This window comes from Haliotis rubra, unplaced genomic scaffold, assembly GCF_003918875.1.
Source record: "Haliotis rubra isolate DU_JTF1 unplaced genomic scaffold, ASM391887v1 Scf895, whole genome shotgun sequence".
Classification (NCBI taxonomy): domain Eukaryota; kingdom Metazoa; phylum Mollusca; class Gastropoda; order Lepetellida; family Haliotidae; genus Haliotis; species Haliotis rubra.
The window spans coordinates 63,682-85,353 of record NW_025767629.1 but is presented as its reverse complement, the minus strand read 5'-3'; the positions used below and the strand labels follow the sequence as shown (position 1 = coordinate 85,353).

Sequence of the window (21,672 nt, the reverse complement as noted above, 5' to 3'; positions counted from 1 at the left end):
GGCCACATCGGCATAAACATCAGGTGAAGTCCCCCAGTGGGTCACTATGTTCGACAGTGTGGCTCCTGACAGAGTTTCTTGGTACAGTCCTGTCCGACGCTGATGAATTTGTCCGACATCTGCCTCTGTTCAACCAGCAGTGGATGGATACCAGGTAGAATGAGATGGTAATATCACTTAATCATCCAGCACCTCAAAGACAGTTTAGGTCGGCTTTGAACGTGATATTCTTCTTGGGAAAACGCCATACAAATGGACTGTTATCATTATGATATTAGAAACGATGAAATCGCTTAGCAGAGTACCCTTGGAGTGGCAGAAACCAACCCTCCCCTCTCTCACTCCGCTCCGCTCCAATCCACTGCGCTCCGCTCCGCCCCACTCCGCTTTTCTCCACCCCTTTCCTCTCCACTCCACTCCTCTCCTCTCTTCTCCTCTCCTCTCCTCTCCTCTCCTCTCCTCTCCTCTCCTCTCCATTCCGCACCTCTCCTCTCCACTCCTCTCCTCTCCTCTCCTCTCCTTTCCTCTCCTCTTCTCTCCCCTCCGCCCCTCTCCTCTCTGCACCTCTCCTCTCCTCTCCGCTCCCCCCTCTACACTCCTCTCCTCTCCGCTTCACTCCACTGTCACTCCTCGCTCAATCACTCACTCAAGGTTTAGGGAACCTGATAAATTAGCAACATATTTCATTACAATAATGTGTTTTGTCTGTTTTTCAATTCTATTTGAATCCTATATTATTTATAATAATAATAATATACCAAGCGATACACATGTACTTGTATCGTTTCAAACATACACCTACTCAATCATTATAATTTTCAGCAAAATGGCCAGTTTCAACACATCCATTCCATTAACCAAGAACTCTTAACCCACAGACTTCACGGCCACATTTATTATTACTCTGAGTTCGATCCCTGTGTATCGTATAGCCCTTTAAAAACATCTAAACATAATCATCCTTGTAACAGTTTTAAAATTCCGCGGTAACTAATAAAACGCGACACGCGACAATGCGACAACGCGACATTTTGATGAAATGTCTCCTCTCCTCTCATTTTGATGAAATGTCGCGTTGTCGCGCGTCGCGTGTCGCGCTTTGTTAAAATATTGAGTATAGTATGTATTATAACGTATTTGACTAAAACGCGACACGCGACAATGCGACAACGCGACATTTTGATGAAATGTCTCCTCTCCTCTCATTTTGATGAAATGTCGCGTTGTCGCGCGTCGCGTGTCGCGCTTTGTTAAAATATTGAGTACAGTATGTATTATAACGTGTTTGACTAAAACGCGACACGCGACAATGCGACAACGCGACATTTTGATGTAATGTCGCGTTGTCGCGCGTCGCGTGTCGCGCTTTGTTAAAATATTGAGTACAGTATGTATTATAAAATCACATGACTGTGATAGAAAATAAAACTGAATGTACCCCATTACCCATCCCACTCCAGATACAGCTACAGTTGTTTTTATGTAATCGGAAACGGACACATCATGGAATATAAATAGAAGGAATCAGATAAACTGTTGATAGAACAACACCATGATAGTTGTAGGTTGTTAAATAATCATGGTTTTAAAAGGAGAATATATATCTTGACTTTTTCCACATCTTGTGTTAACCACACATATTCAAATCCAGGTCTAAACAGAATATCTTTAATATGAGTAGCCCATGTGGTACAGCCATTAGTCATCCATTAGGTAGCCTTGGCAGTCTGCATTCATCCACATGCAGTAGCCTGCACCAATACATAATAGCCCTTGTGGTGTTGACAAGTTGGAGAGGGTCTGTGCCACATTCTCCCCAAACCATACCATTGTTTTGAGAAACCATTTATACATTTTATACTGAACATCTTCAATAGTTCGATAAGAATGAGGTACCATATACCTCTGCACCATAACACACCATAGGAACAATCATAGGATGAAATATATACTGAGTCAAAAAAGAAACTTCACAAAATGTAATTTGAAAAATAATGAATAATTTTTCTCTGATGATACATCTATGTATCCGAAATGGGATCCCTATCTTTTGACTCTAGAAAAACGTTAGCCAACCCCATTCAAACCCATTCATTCGTCGTGCAAATGACGTTAGTGCCAAATCAGGGTTTGCACGTGCAGTCGATCAGGTGATCTTCGCATCGAAGTTTTCTTCATATGCACGTGTTTGCATTGGCCTCAAGAATTGAAAAAAACACACTTTTAAACCACAGTTCTAACGGTATTTGAAATGCCACGATTGTCAAATGTGCAACGTGAACGTGCCGTCGGCATGTTGCAAGCGGGAAGATCAGTTATTGACGTAACATGAGCATTGGGATGCAGCCATCGTATTGTGTATGACTTGCGAGGTCGTCTACAACAACCTGGCAACACTTCTGATCGCCACGTCCACGTGTGACGTCACGAGCAGAAGACCGTTAAATCATCCTGCGTCACCTACGTGACAGATTTCTGCCGGCTACACGAACCAGGGCTGAGATATTTAGAGGTCGACTGCCCTCACAGACTATTCGAAATCGGTTGCGGGCTGCCAATCTCCATTCTCGACGTCCATATCGTGGGCCAAAATTGACGCCGTTTCATCAACGTCAACCTCTGCTGTGGGCCCCAACGTAACCTCCGATGGACCCAGAGAGACTGGAATCGAGTCGTCTTTAGCGATGAATCCAGGTTTACCCTCAGATTCTCGGACGGCAGGCAAACAGTCTGGAGACGACGTCGTGAACGGTATACAGGAAGTCGACAGATTCGGGGGCGGAAGTTGCATGGTGTGGGGTGCTTTCTGTGGGAACAACCGTTCCCGACTTCTGGTCATCCGTGGAAACCTCACAGCAGCTCACTCGTTTCTTTCATGGCGGCTCATGGCCCAGGTCTACAGTTCCAGCATGATAATGCTCGGCCGCATACCGCAATGTTGACACGAAATTTCCTTCAAAACGTTGGAATCAACGTCATGGACTGGCCATCGAGGTCCCTTGAGCTTAATCCAATAGAGCACGTTTGGGATGCACTTGGGAGAAGGCTTGTGGTCTTAGGAACCAACCTCAGAATTTGCAGGAACTTGGCGCTGCCTTGCAAGAGCAATGGCGCAGAATCCCCAACCACGTGTTCACAAGCATCAGGCAGTCGATGAGGAGACGGTGTTTGGCAGTGGTGAATGCGCGGGGCGGCCATACACGATATTGAACTGAGAAATTTCGCATTTTTATTCTTGTGACTTGACATTCTGTATACCCATGTTTTGGAACGGCGGTGTAGCCTAATGGAACTGATTATGGTACTGTCAGTGTATCGAGTACATCACACAGATCTCACCAATGAATAAAAACAATTTAACCATCTTACCATCTTTTGTTCTTTTATAGTGCCCTGAAGAAAGAAGGTGAAGTTTCTTTTTTTGACTCAGTAGGCTCCTTGGCTTTAGTTCTGTCTAGCCTATTGTGTCTGTCACATAACTGATGAAAGTAGTAATAGTTTTAGTTAATATGAATCATATCACTGCTAGTCGAATGCTCTTCGACTGGAAGCACTGGAAGGCCTTTAAGTTTCGATAAATTCATCACCAAACCTTTTTTCTTAGATTAGAAAATATCACTTGGGTATCATGAATCTCAAAACAGAAGAACCCTTTGTTCAAACATCTATCTTAATTACCTCTAACAAAAAGTCATGAAGAAGACATGTACCAAACGGTGATACTTTTTCACATGCACCGAAGAACAGAAACTGATCAGCTAACGTTTGAGATACATACGGCCAACTTTCACTGGGTTCTCTAGAGAACCGATGAAGATAGCAACTAAAATGTGGAAAATATAATTTCACTTGTCCCTCTGTTGTCTTTGGAGATACATTACTGCAATCGTTAGTTATAATCCACACTTATAGCCCACGTGTACAGGTACATTTTGGTCGAAATCGGACGGTTGGTTTCAGAGTTACGGGTGTTTGAATTGTATTTGAGGGCTAGAAATCGCCCCAAACGCAGCCAGAACACGTTTTTGACACGGGAGCGAATCCTTGAAATGCAGCCGGGGTCGCGGGGGTCATGTTCCTTTTAAGAAGTTCTTAAGAAGAAATAGTTCCCTCTTTAAAAATCGATATCTCAGTTGTTCTTTAGTCTACGGTCAAAACAATTAGTGTTCTGGGTGCCGTTCCACTAACCGATCTTAGCCCTACGCCAATCGTAAACCCCTAAAATCCCAATCTAAGCGTGACGTTACGATCGGCATACCGTTCCACTATAAACCAATCTTACCCAAGTCAATCGTAAAGTTAAGATTCAAAGTCTAAGTTGCTCATGACCAACTTAGGATAGCTAAAATCAATCGTAGAGAAACCAAAATGGTGGCTTTCCTATTCTGTGGGCAAAATAAGAGCGAGCATTAAAGCGTCCCCTAAAGTCAGCCATGAAATGAATTTGTATATTTCTGTGATGTAAACAAACACTGCACTGAAGCCTTACAAATGTCAGGCCAGTCTGACCACTGTCGTCATGGGAACACAACCGAGCGTGTCGGTATAACACATTTGTACAACAGTATTGCAACGTCATGGTTAAGAATAGGGACAGCTGTGAAGTGAACAATGTTCTGAAGCAAAAAGATACAAACATGTTTGATTTCACGGCGCATATTTGGTGGGGGATTCTAAAGGCAGGCCGCGTGTTATTAAGACCACTGACAGATTCTACATACGTTATAGCCTCGTCACGCCTTGTTTATTCTGATTGACAAGGTTAAGGCACATATTAAAAGCTCTGACACAATTGACATTTTGAAAGTCCAGACTTAAAACCTGTTCTCTGTATATTACTTATAATCTCGGCTGTAAATATTCTCGAGTAAATTATCTGTACATAGCGCTTTGAACATGCCCAAGGATGTGGAATAGGCGCACTATAAATATGCATTTACTATTATTATATTATGCTTGATACCCAGCGTTCACACGCACTTGCACCTGAAACCAAGGTGCTCACTACCCTAATATTTTGCTCTAGGTTTTTTCTCCACGTTTACACTTGGTTGGAAAAATACCAATGAAGGCCCGGGTTAGAATATTGAACTTCAATAACCCATGCCTGTCGTAAGAGGTCACTAACGGGATCGGGTGGTCAGGCTCGCTGACTTGGTTGACTAAGATACATAGCGTTCACTAACATGAACGCTCATGTTAGTAATAGCTAGATTATTTACAGACCGCCGCCATATAGCTGGATTATTGCTGAGTGCGGTGAAAATCTAAACTCACTCACTCACTCAGTTGGTTCGTAAACTACTTCCATCATTTGCAAAGGGAGATAACTCGTGCCTCGCATTCCTCTATCACTCGCACGAAAGAGTCTCGATCTAAGCTTGGATCGGATCGTAGGATCGGGACCGGCTACAATCGGCCTAAGATCGGGTAGTGGAACGGGTGTAACTTTTAGCTAAGACGATTATAAAATTGGCGTAACTTCCTAAGATTGATCTTAGGTAAGATCGGTTAGTGGAACGGCAACCTGGCACTTTTTGTGCAGAATTTGCACAATCGTACTGGACATCAGTTAAACAAATATAACTGCCAAACGGTACATTTTAGCAACTTGACCCGTCCAAGCAAAATTGTAGGCATTTTGATTGCGCATCTGCTCAAGAACTTTGGCATTTATTAGATAAGTAGTTTTGCACATACTTGTTTTTGAAATTTAATTTTTAAAATAATTTTGAATTATCTGCCCTTTGCTATTGGGCCTAGAGCATTGAGATTTTAATGGGGAATATCTACACCTCGATGGGCATCTAGGTGACCTTTCTTAAGCGATTCTGATCACTGGTGCTCTTTGTAGGGCTGGTACAAAATACTGCGGAATAATAAATAATAATAATAATAAAAACATTAACGATTACAATAGGTCTCCTGCCTAGAGGCAAGGAACCCTAAATATCTTAAATAAATCTGGACATTGTATATTTCCAACTTTCTTTTAATATCTGTACAATATCATAATAGCCTTTTCAATCTCTACATCAAGAGTAGTTAGTGCTTTAGTCCAAATAAGGATAGGTGTTAACACAATACCCAGATTTTAGATACAAACCATACAATTTCAATTTCAAACAAATATCAATAGTGAACTGGCTAACAAATTCAGAGCACTGTCATTCTCCAAAATTCAATGTAAAATCACTGATTATGTGTTGAAATATGTTTGTATGCACAGCCCTAAAGTATAATAAAGTAACGCAAAAAGACTCCATTGTAGCATTTAATCAAACTTGTTAACTGCTGAATAATTGCTGATATCAAATTATATGATTATTAACATGTATCAGTTCTATTCTAATATCACCAGTGTTATCATGCTCAAAATAATCAAGATATACTCTCCCAAAAAAGAAACGCATCGTGAAAATAGCAATTTCATGTAGCAATGAATGAAAACGTGATTCATTTTAGAAAAGGTTTTGCTCTGTTTATGACTTCTATGGTGTTTATGTTTTGAAACATCACAACAAAACGCACCATCCGTAAAATACCCGTATTTAACAGCATGATTTCGGCGTGTAGTGTCACAGAATACACAATTCACATGCAATGCACGTGAAAGTTGGGGATCAGATAGTCTCAAAGATTGGTATAAGGTTGATAGTTGCCTGTCGATTATTCACTGTATTTGGAATATTGTTGACGAACGCAAAATGCCACGCCTAAGTGAAGCCATCCGTCATATCGCCATTGGTTTGCTTGAAGCTGGCGTCTGAACGTGTAGTTGCCCGACGCATAAATGATCACCAAAGCACCATTTCACGGCTCTGGGAGAGATAGCGCCGGCAGAATTCGGTAACAGATGCCCCTCGTACTGGGCGACCTCGAGCGACCACTGCGGCGCAGGATCGCTACATCCGGGTACATCACCTGCGTCATCAAACAGCTACAGCGACAAGTACCGCTCCACAAATACCCGGATTGAGGAGGGTTTCTGCACAGACCGTCAGGAACAGGTTGAGAGGGGCTGATTTACGTGCCAGAAGACCTAATTTTGGCCCTGTGCTTCGACAACAACATCGTCGACATCGAGTTCAATGGTGCACCAACGTTCAGGCCTGGAAGCTACCGAATTGGCTTAGAATCTGGTTCAGTGATGAATCACGATTTCTATTGGAACGACGCGATGGAAGAATGCGGGTGTACAGACGTCGACGTGAACGTTTCGCCCACGCTTGCGTTCCCCAGGTGGACAGATTCGGCCGACAAGATCACCGATCGAACATCTGTGGGATACCCAGGACAGACGGTTGCGACGCCATAACCCTCAGCCCCAGACACTTCAGCAACTCGCACAGGCACTGCAGGCAGAGTGGGCTGCGATTGGGCAACACGAGATACTGAGACTTATTCGTTCGATGCCGAGGCGATGCCGTGCAGTTCTGGATGCCCACGGTGGTCACACGAGGTATTGACTTCAGCGCCACCACACGTCTCCATGTGACTCTCAAACTGACAAACTCGAGTTGGTGCCAAAGACGGATAAGTCTGCATTGCCAGTGTGCAATTTCGCTATATTTCATTGACTCATAAAGCCTACAAGATGATTCAAAATAAACATAAAAATACAGTTTAAATTCATATATGCGTTTCTTTTTTGGGCGAGTATACATGTACACCAAATGCATACACTGATACTGGCTTCAAGCCATAAAAACTACAGTACTCAGGACAAGTTTCAGTGGTAAAAAGCTCAAATAGCGGAATGTACATCTGTATTAAATGTTAATCTTCAAATATATGTACTTTTAAGGCCATGTATGTATTTTTATGGTAGTGTATTAGCATACTGCTCATACTGTGTATTATTATATATTCAATTTAGTAAAATAGTGGGTCAAATTCATTGTATTCAGCAGTATAATTGTTTGTGTTTTCTGTACAGATCATTTGATTCCCCATGTTTATTTTAATCATAAACATTTCTGAATAACATTGGTAAAACCTTTTCATGTTGTCTTACAAACCGATTCAGACAACATTCTTATATATACCAAAGTAACTCAAGATAAGGAATATATTTTTCTGTATTATGGTACCGAGAGCAGATAATTTTACAAGCACACCCGCATTTAAAAAACAATGGTTTGAACTTTATCAATTATTTCCTCATAATACATAAGAAAATAATTAGATAATAAATGGCTTTTTCAGTGTGGAAGCGTTAGGGCAGCAGACCCTGGGAACCAGGCTGAGCCGTTTTCTGTTTCCGAGTCATTAAAATATCCACGGAAACTGTCGATGTTTATCGAAGAGAGGCCAAACAGTGATTCGAACCCCTGTAGTTATAATACATACTATAGTCAATATTTTAACAAAGCGCGACGCGCGACAATGCGACATTTCATCAAAATGTCGCGTTGTCGCATTGTCGCGTGTTAGTAAATACGTTATAATACATACTGTACTCAATATTTTAACAAAGCGCGACGCGACAATGCGACAACGCGACATTTCATCAAAATGTCGCGTTGTCAAATTGTCGCGTGTCGCGTTTTAGTCAAATACGTTATAATACATACTGTGCTCAATATTTTAACAAAGCGCGACACGCGACGCGCGACAACGCGACATTTCATCAAAATGTCGCGTTGTCGCATTGTCGCGTGTCGCGTTTTAGTAAATACGTTATAATACATACTATACTCAATATTTTAAGAAAGCGCGACACGCGACAACGCGACATTTCTGAGTGGAGCGGAGTGAAATGAGTGAGTGAGAGAAGTGAGTAGGTGAGCGGAGTGGAGCGGAGCGGAGTGGAGTGGAGGGGAGTCAGTGCGTGAGTGGAGCGGGGAGCGGAATGAGTGAGCGGAGCGGAGCGGAGTGGAGTGGAATGAGTGAGTGAGTGGAGCGGAGCGAAGTGGTGTGGAGTAGAGTAGAGATGAGTGGAGTGGAGGGAGGGAGGGAGGGGGGAAGGGAGCGAGGGTCGATTTCTGGCACTCCAAGGGTACGCAACTCTGCCAAGCGATTTGACCGCTTTTAAAATCATAATCATAACAGTCCATTTGTATGGTGTTTCCCCAAGAAGAATATCACGTTCAAAGTCGACCAAAACTGTATTTGAGGTGCTGGATGGTTAAGTGATATTACCATCTCATTCTACCTGGTATCCATCCACTGCTGGCTGAACAAGCTCATCAGCGTCGGACTGGACTGTACCAAGAACTCTGAGGAGCCACACTGTGGAACATAGTGACCCATTCGTGGACATCACTTGATGTTTCTGCCGATGTGGCCTGAATTTTAACAATATTTGAGTTTTTTCACAACCTGTGAGCTTGACATAGGTGAAATGCCCAAAGTAATGAGTGTATATGGTACTGGGATTAGAACCTATGATCATAGTTTTCTGGTGTGACTAAGAGACACAACTCTGCACAGCAAATTGCCCCGCCTTGAATGACAGAGCCACCGTGTGCCGTGATTACAATGAATAGTAGCGCTAATAACTTGTCTTGCTGCTAAAACACACTTGATTGGCCAAATACATTTACAATATATACAATAATTTTCAAAGCAACAATGAAAGATTTCCATTAAGTTCAAGAAAAGCAACCCCAATTATCATTACGCGTTCTACTTCATTGTAAAAAACATTGGAGGTAACAAAAGACCACTGAAGTGTGAAATAGAGTATAACATTGCCTGCGCATGCGTAGACTCATTGACTTTCTACGCATGCTCACCGGTAATCGAAAAGGGCGAAAACGCGACACGCGACAATGTGACATAATATGTCGCATTGTCGCGTCGCGTTTTAGTGAATTTTTAGGCTTCTTTTACACATCTTAGATAGGGCGACGCGCGACAACGCGACATATTTTGACCTTGAAAATTGTCGCTATGTCGCATGTCATACTTTGGAAGAATAGAAAAATATTATTCAAAACGCGACACGCGACATCGCGACAATGCGCCAAATGGGCGAAATGTCGCGTTGTCGCGATGTCGCGTGTCGCGTTTTGGTTTATTTTGCCTCACTTTACTTGTTTTTGACAACGCGACAATGCGACATAGCGACAATGTCCCTTCTAGGATTCCATAGTTCCTTGTATATCTCTCCATCTTCCACTCTTCAACAGTCCGAGCTTCAAGATGTATTTGACCAACTACCCCAACCCTGTATCATAATGGGCGACCTCAATGGACATAACCCACTATGGGGAAGTACTGCTACCAACAATAAAGGGAAAATTCTTGAAGATTTTCTCTCTAATGATAATCTATGCATGTTCAACGACGGCTCTCACACATATTTGCATCCTGCAACAAGAACATATTTTTCTTTAGACTTGTCAATTACTGATTCAAACGTTTATAATGAATTTTAATGGTCAGTCCATAATGATCTTTGTGGGAGTGACCATTTTCCCACCGTACTTACAGCAATTAACCCTACCGATGATCTGCCTTTAACAAGGTGGATTTTTTCTAAGGCCAATTAGCCCTTATTTCAGGCCACCTGTCTCGAAGATCTGAAATCAGACCTTTTCATGGATGTTCCTTATCCAATTAAAATATTCGCAGACAAACTAAAACACATCTCAAGGCCACTGATACATTTGACTTGTGACGGTATACTTCATATCATTGTTTCTCCCCTCCGGGTCATAAAGCTACAGGAGGATCTTCAATTATTGTGAAGCAGGGCATAACCCATAGTCCTGTCTCACTTAATACCCCTCTACCAGCAGTTGCAGTCAGGCTTACTTTGAATTTTGTCTTCACTTTGTGTTCTCTTTATATTCCACCCTCTTCATGTCTTAGGCAATCAGATCTTCAAAAGTTGTTCAAGAGGTGGCTCTTCACGGGTGCCAAGGGCAGTATGGAGCTCATGAATGGACAAAAATTCATTATAGTCCTCCCCGTGGTGTGAATCACGTCACAAAATGACCGTATTACCCAAATTTACTAACGTCAGGAAATACTCGTTTCATCCGGCGGCCATATGAACAACGTTTGAAATCTACGTATCATCTGGCCGTCAGATTTACACACGTTTAAAGGAGGGGTTAAAATGAACGAACATTCAACTCTGCATTTACATGTATTTCACAGGTGTGTAAATCTGGCCATTGTTTTCATGTGTTTCCTAACATGTGTAACATATGTAAATGCTGTGATTGTAGGACATGCATTTCAATTCCTTTGAAATCTCGTATGACCAGGGTTAGGTTTGTCATATATTTAGTACATGCGTAAATGGTTGGAAATGGGTAAATATAGTGTTACAAGATTAGAACTGCTTTAACATGTATTTCAATGGTTCTGTAATGTAACTGTCACATAGGGTTTGTTAGCGCGTCCGACCACGCCACAATGTACTGAGATAATTAGAAACACATGGTGAAGTGATACCCATGACTGAGCACCACTAATAACATGCGTGTCTTTCTTGTCACACACATGTTGTCTGTTTAAAAGGTTCAAATATCGGTATGTATCGGAGCGATATGTATGTTAGGGAATGTGTATGTGTGCGAGGGAGAGGGTGTGGCATGGGGTAGGCCTAGGGTGGGGTGGTGGTGTTGGGGTACTGATAAGGCTTTCTGACCAGTAGGTAATATGGTATATACTTTTTGTAATGGAAATTACATAATAGTTTAAGCAACTGACCTTAGGTACACTTCTTATATATGCTATACAAGGAGACACTGCTAATTACAATAAAACACAGACAGATGTGTTCACACAGACATGAACCGGTAGGTCCCTAATTTTAGTGCTCACTTATATGAGTTATCCGACTGGTCATAACTGAACAAATTTCATTATCTATACTTTCATAAAAGATGATTACAATGTATTAATGATTCCCGGTGAAAATTACTGTTGTAAATGTGTGAACATGCACATCCTTGGTATGACCTCTTTTTGATTCGGAATACAGGTATTATCCCATATGGACGTTTTCTCAAATTTCAGTTACCCGACGGAATATACCGTAGACATATTTTGTTTCCATCTCTTGGGTAGACTATAGAAAATTGTAGTGATTGCAATTAGCTCATAACTAAGCAGTTTCGATAATTATTGAAAGCTTACTACCTGACAGCATTATGTTGCTCATGCGTTTTCTCTTTAGCTTTTGCTTTTTGCTGTCTAATTTGTTATACATTTTGGTATCTTAATATCATGGAATATAATGTGTACTTATTATGAAATCTATCAAAGTACCGAAACGTATTATCTGTATGCTTTACTGTTATTGAGTGAAACTGTTAAAAGTACCTGCGTACAGAATTTACAGGAAATAGAAACTGAAAATTATTAAATACATGGAAAACTAAATTTATATTCCTCTATTCATTTATATTCCTCTTTTTAAATTATCAGTGTGCAGATCATGTCACTAACATAAAAACTGAAAGATATATAGTAACAAAACTGGGTTCAATCTTGAATGTGTAATAAATGTACCAATGTATATTCTTTAACAGTATCAAGGAATGATGGGGGTACTCTCGTGGTTAAAGCGTTCGCCTGTCAGCTCAAAAACCGGTGTTTGATTCCTGACATAGGCACATTAAGACTGAAAATATATTATTTTGATAAAAGACAAAGATCTTAATTTCAACTGAAAAAAGAGACGAAGTAATTTGGAAGATTTACATACTAACAACATCTATATTGGGGCTACAGGTGCTGGTAGCATCTTCAATTATAAAATCACATTTCACAAACATCAGATAAAGGTTTAAATGAAAAGCACATTTATTGGTATCTTGCCAAGCTCTGTCCTCTCTCAATGCAGTATAACCAGAGTGCTGTGGTCACAACCTCAGGTGGCCAAATTCAGCCATCCCCTTACTTTACAGTAGTTTCTTACAGACATATATATTGGAAAATTAACTTTTACGGGTATGGAAAGAGTGGGGGGAAACACGTGCAAAGTACTAGTCAGCTGAGATTATCCTTCAAAAACATCATATGTACAACAATCACTTATCATTATGTGTAACCAAAGCATTACAAAAAGGCCATATTTCCAGACAGCATAACATCCCCTTTGGCTGGAGTTCCAAATCATTTGACGCCGAAAGCCTGTCAGTTAACGCAAAGGAAATAACCCATGTGTTTTAAAATGATGCCCTAATCATAGTCACAATGAGGTGTAGGTTGCCGTGCATTTTCTAGTCTGCCTCACAGTCCCTGAACCTCATTATGTCCCCTACTGCCAAGCCCTCTCTGCAATGCTAAAGCCTTAATTGAAGCAAGTCTAGATCTCCTCAGGTCCAGGGTCTGTTAACATCTGCAAGAAACCTAACTCACTTTTGGGGTCGGGTTACAAAGTAAACACATCTAGCTGTCATGGCTAGCCGGACTTAATCTCGTGTCTCCCTGACGCTCCTTTTCAATTTAAATGGGTTTGTTTGTTACTATCAAAATAACATATATTCAGACACTAAGCGTTAGTCTATGTATTTTTCAATATGATGAAAATACTAATATTTACCAAATAAAATTCTAAAGGAGCCTCTCTTCAAACAGTGACTTAACGCCATACATAGCTAGACTTGCTTAGATGATAGACTTCATATAAAGCATCATCGATATTTCACAAACATGGTACAGGACCCTTAGCCTCATTAGCTTATTGCCTCACCACTTGCGAATTAAGCGTTGGCAGATGTAAATGTTATTGGAGATGTTGGTCCCGCCAGCTGTGGATGTTTGGTATGGCATTCCATAACCCTATCCCTGCAGTGAGTTTTTTCTAGAGACGGAAGGGGACAAAATATATTTAGGTGACTATGATATAGACTGGGAAAAGATATGGAAAACCAAAAATGTTGACAACAAACCATTGTTTGGGTCTTTTAATTGTAAATATGATTCAAATAGCTTAACCTAGATTTCGATATCCTCCGAATGTACATTTGGTGGAAAATATTCCTTTAACCAGAGACAAGGACGAATGTTTACATATATCTAGTCTCTGATATGAACATATTTTACAGAATAAAAGTTCATGTTAAAAACAATATATAATATACTGAAAAGGACCCCTGAGACTTTCCCTGAAGCTGTGGAAATCTAGACTTGCCACATTTTGTAGACTTGCGTGGGCTTGGATATTGTTGCTTCAGGGTCTGTATGCCAGACGACGCCCCAACATACGCTTAGTCACATGTGTCTCCAGGTCACGGAGAATCAGTGGTTTGAGGCCCGTATTGCAATTCTCGTGCGTTTGCCAGGCGCGTAGCAAGCCATTGTTTTTCGTGTAAGCCCTATTGGCTGCAAAGCCTTATATTTTGGGTAGTATTGAGGGCATGCCCAACTTTCATTTTTTATGAGACCTGAAGAGTTATCGTTTGACGTTTGATGATTTTAATAGCTTCAAAATATTGTGGAAAAACTTCCACCTGGATCCCCTCTTATATTTCATTCTAGTCAAATAATATCACCTGAAAATATATTCCTTATCTGATAAGGACGAGTTATAAAGTGTTTTGTTAGACATTATCTACTTCTAGAGGGTGGGATACGGACGGATGTCTTACCACCATGGAAATTGAAATGTGATTTCCTCATATACAAATATGTTCGACATCGTTAACACATGTCTGCTGCACTGATACAATACCATACATTCGGTATTTGGTGTTTTTTCTAAAATAAATGATAAACAAATGAAAAATAAACAACTGCATTTCAGTGATGATTCACATATAATCATGACTGTAACAAAACATCCTCATACATGTTGATGGAAAAACAATCATCTCTGAAAGTTATGATGTGAAGAATAACCTGTTTACTGTACATGGTAATGCTTTAATCAAAGAATACTGTAGTCAGAACGATTCGTAGAAGTATTTCCAATTTTTTAATTGAACGTGTTTGTAGGTATTTTAGGCAAAAATTAGAAGAAAAAATATTTTTTAGCAAAGATCATGTTTAAGCTCAAGCTGTTTTTTATAATGGTAACTACGCCCCTGTTTGCATGTATGTTGTTGACGCGGCATGGAGGCCTTGTAACATCATTGTTTGATTATGATTCACAAACACATGCTCATGATATGGTTGGAATCGTGCCACGGATTAGCACATATTTATCATGAAAACAGGTTTTTATGTAGGGATTTTGAAACTCGCTTTTACAAAGGCCTATAGGTTCGATCACAATACATTTCGTTTTACAGCTTCTCTTTTCTTAACATGCCCATGTCAAAACTGATTTAAATTATAATCGTAGATTAAAGAATAACACAATAAATAGTATTCCAAATTATCGTTACCATGACAACCCTGTGATATTTCACCTTATCTAAGAGAGTAATGCAGATGATACTGTCGGCCGTAAATTTTGATAAGTTGCTTCATCGCTATCAATAAACACTGGGTATTAACACAATTATATGCGTAATCAAAGGCCATATGATAGATTATGTGGTCTCTGGTGTGATGGAGGAGAACTTGCGTCGCTAGTTTTCCCGATAATCTGAACACAAGTATGTACCGTGAAACCAGCAGATACCTTTAGAAGAAAGTGTTTGCCCTACCTGTAACAACGATGTCCCGTGTCTATAAAAGGGATACAATGAGGGGATGAATGCCATGAACTTTTATCTTGGCCCGTTTATGATGATACGTACTGCGATCTTTCACAATAATCCCTCTGGCTATCAGATTGAAGGTACGTTTTAAACATAACCGGTATTTCTTTTATTGTATTTATAAAGTTCTTCGAACGTTCTCCTTATACGTCCGTCATATACATCGCGCACTACCCTTTTCTCTTTTGATCCCCTCAAACGACTGTTATAAGTTCGAAGAATCCTGGTCAAAGCAGAAAAGTCTTAAGACTATTCCATACATTTCTGTAACTTACATTTTGTACCCTAAATGGGTAGAGCTTTCGTTCGGGGGAATATCAGAAGGACAACGATACAGTTATTTTCAATGTTGTAGGAAGATCTCCACTTACTTAGGAAAACACTGAGATATTGTATTCATGTCGGAATGATATTTTCAGCCCCTGTCAGATCTGACCTTGAACATGCGATGTCTGCGTTTGTGTCAGACTAAAGGCCTATAAGATGTTTAGCAACACTGGGGCGTAATAGCCATAGATCTTCTCCAAACAAGGGAATATACACCACACAAAATGACTGTATTACCCAAATTTACTAACGTCAGGAAATTCTCGTTTCATCCGGCGGCCATATGAACAACGTTTGAAATCTACGTATCATCTGGCCGTCAGATTTACACACGTTTAAAAGGGTGTTAAAATAAACGAACATTCGACTCTGCATTTACATGTATTTCACAGGTGTGTAAATCTGGCCATTGTTTCCATGTGTTTCCTAGCATGTGTAACATATGTAAATGCTGTGATTGTAGGACATGCATTTCAATACCCTTGAAATCTCGTATGACCAGGGTTAGGTTTGTCATATATTTTGTACATGCGTAAATGGTTGGAAATGAGTAAGTATAGTGTTACAAGATTAGCACTACTTTAACATGTATTTCAATGGTTCTGTAATGTAACTGTCACATAGGGTTCGTTAGCGCGTCCGACCACGCCATAATGTACTGAGATAATTAGTAACACATGGTGAAGTGATACCCATGACTGAGCACCACTAATAACGTACGTGTCTTTCTTGACATACACATGGTGTCTGTTTAAAAGGTTCAAATATCGGGTCTATGGGCCAGAGCGATATGTATGTTAGGAGTTAGGGAGTGTGTGTGTGTGTGCGAGGGAGAGGGTGTGGCATGGGGTAGGCCTAGGGTGGGGTGGTGGCGGTGGTCGGTGTTGGGGTACTGATAAGTCTTTGTGACCAATAGGTAATATCATTTATACTTTTTGCAATGGAAATTACATAACAGTTTAAATAACTGACCTTAGGTACACTTCTTATATATGCTATACTAGGAGACACTGCTAATTACAATAAAACACAGATCTAGACGAATGTGTTCACACAGACATGAACCGGTAGGTCCCTAATTTTAGTGCTCACTTGTATGAGTTATCCGACTGATCATAACTGAACAAATTTCATTATCTATACTTTTCATAAAAGATGATTACAATGTATTAATGATTCCCGGTGTAAATTACTTTTGTAAATGTGTGAACATGCACATACTTGGTATGACCTCTTTTTGATTCGGAATACAGCTATTATTCCATACGGACGTTTACTCAAATTTCAGTTACCCGACGGAATATACTGTAGACATGTTTTGTTTCCACCTCTTGGGTAGACTAAAGAAAATTGTAGAGATTGCAATTAGCTCATAATTTCCATATTAGACCTATTTTGTTTCCATCTGTTGCGCAGACTATAGGAAATTGTAGTGATTGCAATTAGCTCATAACTAAGCAGTTTCGATAATTGTTGAGCATTTATGTTGCTCATGCGTTTTCTTTTTTGCTTTTGCTTTTTGCTGTCTAATTTGTTATACATTATATAATCATGTTAATCATTTTGGTATCTCAATATCATGGAATATGATATGTACTTATTAATCTATCAAAGTACCGAAACGTTTTATCTGTATGCTTTACTGTTATTGGGTGAAACTGTTAAAAGTACCTTCGTACAGAATTTCGTGGAAACAGAAAATGAAAATTACTAGATCAATGGAAAACTAAATTGGATAAAGATCGCAAACAATCATTATTTATATTCCACTTTTTAAATTATCAGTGTGCAGATCATGTCACTAACATAAAAACTGAAGGATATATGGTGACAAAACTGGGTTCAATCTTGAATGTATAATAAATGTACCAACAGTATCAAGGAATGATGGGGTACTCTCGTGGCTAAGCGTTCGCTTGTCAGGTTAAAAACCGGTGTTTGATTCCCGACAAAGACACATTAAGACTGAAAATATATTATTTTGATAAAAGGCAAAGATCTTAATTTCAACTGAAAAAAAGAGACGAAGTAATTTGGACTAACAACATCTATATTGGGGCTACAGGTGCAGGAAGCATCTTCAATTATAAAATCACATTCCACAAATATCAGATAAAGGTTTAAATGACAAGCACATTTATTGGTATCTTGCCAAGCTCTGTCCTCTCTCAATGCAGTATAACCAGAATGCTGTGGTGACTACCTCTGGTGGCCAAATTCAGCAATCCCATTACTTTACAGTATTTTCTTACAGGCATATATTGGAAAGTTAACTTTAACGGGTATGGAAAGAGTGTGTGTGTGTTGTTGGGGGACACGTGCAAAGTATTAGTACGCTGATATTATCCTTCAAAAACATCATATGTACAACGATCACTTATCATTATGGCATTACAAAAAGGCCATATTTCCAGACAGTATAACATCACCTTTGGCTGGAGTTCCAAAAATAATTTGTGTCCTAAAGCCTGTCAGTTAACCCAAAAGATATAACCCTTGTGTTTTAAAGTGATAGGCACAATGAAGTGTAGGTTGCCATGCATTTTATAGTCTGTCTCACAGTCCCTGAACCACATTATTTTCCTTACTGTTTAGTCTGTCTCACAGTCCCTGAACCACATTATTTCCCCTACTGCCAAGCCCTCTGTGCAATGCTAAATCCTTAAATGAAGCAAGTCTAGATCTCCTCAGGTCCAGGGTCTGTTAACATCTGCAAGAACCCTAACTCACTTTGGGGGTCGGGTTACAAAGTAAACATATCTATAGCTAACTGCAGCCATGGCTAGCCGGACTGAATCTCGTGTCTCCCTGGGGCTCAATTTAAATGGGCTTGTTTGTTACTATCAAAATTATATATATTCAGACACTAAGCGTTAGTCTATGTATTTTCCGATATGATGGAAATACTAATATTGACCAGATAAAATTCTAAAGGAGCCTTTCTTAAAGCAGTGACTTAACGCCATACATAGCTAGACTTGCTTAGATGATAGACTTCATATAAGGCATCACAGATATTTCACAAACATGGCACAGGACCCTTAGCCTCATTAGCTTATTGCCTCACCACTTGCGAATTAAGCGTTGGCAGATGTAAATGTTACTGGAGATGTTGGTCCCGCCAGCTGTGGGTGTTCGGTATGGCTCTCCATAACCCGAACCCAGCAGTGAGTTTTCCTAGAGACGGAACGGGAGAAAACATCGTTCTGTGACTATGAAAAAAAAAAAAATGTGGACAACGCACCATTGTTTGGGTATTTTAATTGTAAATATGATTCAACTAGCTTAACCTAGATTTCGATATCCTCCGAATGTACATTTGGTGGAAAATATACATTTATCCCGAGACAAGGACGAATGTTTATATATAATTAAAAAATGTAACAGCACTAGTATCCATTTTGTGTTTTGTCTTCTACCCGTCAGAACTAGATTAACAACTAGTCTCTGATATGAACATATTTTACAGAAAAAAAAGTTGATAGTGAAAAAAGATTATTATATAAGGAAAAGGAGCCCTGAGACTTTCTCCTGAAGCTGTGAAAATCTAGACTTGCCACATTTTGTAGACTTGCGTGGGCTTGGATATATTTGCTTCAGGGTCTGTATGACAGACGACGTCCCATCACACGCTCAATCACATGTGTCTCCAGGTCACGGAGAATCAGTGGTTAGAGGCCCGTATTGCAATTCTCGTGCGTTTGCCAGGCACGTAGCAAGCCATGTTTTTCGTGTAAGCAATATGAGCTGCAAAGCCTTATATTCAGGTGGTATTGAGGGCTTGTCCAACTTTCATTTTTTGTGAGACCTGAAGAGTTATCGTTTGACGTTTGCTGATTTCAATAGCTTCAAAATATGGTGGAAAGACTTCCGCCTGTATCCCCCCTTAAATTTCATTCTAGTCAAATCATATCACCTGAATATATATTCCTCATCCGATAAGGATGGGTTTTAACGTGTTTTGTTTTTTTAATCTGAACATACTGAAAGACATATAAATGCCACTAAAAGAAAGTTTTCCTCATCGTTAAAATTTAAGGGGGAGGGTTGGGGAGGTTTTGGGGTTACGGACGGAAGTCTTACCACCATGAAAATTCATGTGTGATTTCCTCATATACAAATATGTTTGGACATATTTTATACATGTCAGCTGCATTGATACAATACCATACATCGAGTATTTGGTGTTTTTTCTAAAATAATTGATAAACAAATGATAAATAAACAACTGCATTTCAGTGATGATTCACATATAATCATGACTGTAACAAAACATCCTCATACATGTCGATGGAAAAACAATCATCACTGAAAGCTATGATATGAAGAATAACCTGTTTACTGTAATTTACTGTAAAATATTTTTAGCAAAGATCATGTGAGTGCTCGAGCTGTTTTTATAATGGTAGCTACGCCCCTGTTTGCATGTGTTGTTGACGCGGCATGGACTGCTTGTAACATCTCTATTTGATTATGATTCACAAACACATGCCCACGATATGGTCTGAATCGTGCCACGGATTAGCAGATACTTATCATGAAAACAGGTTTTTATGTAGGTGACTTGAAACTCGCTTTTACAAAGGCCTATAGGTTCGATCACAATACATTTCGTATTACAGCTTCTCTTTTCTTAACATGCTCACGTCAAAACTGATTTAAATTCTAATCACAGATTAAAGAACAACAGAATAAATAGTATTCCAAATTATCGTTACCATGACAACCCTGTGATATTTCACCTTATGTAAGAGAGTAATGCAGATAATACTGTCGGCTGTAAATTTTGATAAGTTGCTTCATCGCTATCAATAAACACTGGGTATCTATACAATTATATGTGTGATCAAAGGCCATATGATAGATTATGTGGTCTCTGGTGTGATGGAGGAGAACCTGCGTCGCTAGTTTTCTCTATAATCTGAATACATGTATGTAGAGTGAAACCGGCAGACACTTTAGAATAAAGTGTTTGCCCTACCTGTAACAACGATGTCCCGTGTCTATAAAAGGGATATAATGTGGAGATGAATGACCTGTACTTTTATCTTGGCCCGTTTATGATGATACATACTGCGATCTTTCACAATAATCCCTCTGGCTATCAGATTGAAGGTGCGTTTTAAACATAACCGGTATTTCTATTATTGTATTTATAAAGTTCTTCGAACGTTCTCCATATACGTCCGTCATATACATCGCACACTACCCTTTTCTCTTTTGATCTTCTCAAACGACTGTTACAAGTTCGAAGAATCTTGGTCAAAGTAGAAAAGTCTTAAGACTATTCCCTACAATTCTGTAACATACACATTGTACCCTAAATGGGTAGAGCTTTCGTTCGGGGGAATATCAGAAGGACAACGATAGAGTTATTTCCAATGTTGTAGAAAGATCTCCACTTACCTAGGAAAACACTGAGATATTGTATTCATGTTGGAATTATATTTTCAGCCCCTGTCAGATCAGAACCTGAACATGCGATGTCTGCGTCTGTGGACCCGTGAAGGTCCGGGGTAGAATAGCCCTTCAGCAACCCATGCTTACTATAAAAGGCGACGATGCTTGTAAAAGGCGACTAACGGGGTCGGGTGGTCAGGCTCGCTGACTTGGTTGACATATGTCATCGGTTCCCAATTGCGCAGATCGATGCTCATGATGTTGATCACTGGATTGTCTGGTCCAGACTCGATTATTTACGGACCGCCGCCATATAGCTGGAATATTGCTG

At 39.9% G+C, this 21,672-nt stretch overlaps 1 protein-coding gene across 4 annotated transcripts in view; it reads right to left on the bottom strand.

The window, feature by feature from the left end:
* The window catches only part of LOC124263694 (receptor-type tyrosine-protein phosphatase alpha-like), a 310,238-nt gene that overhangs the window by 267,428 nt on the left and 21,138 nt on the right, over window positions 1–21,672 (bottom strand). The window lies entirely within an intron of this gene.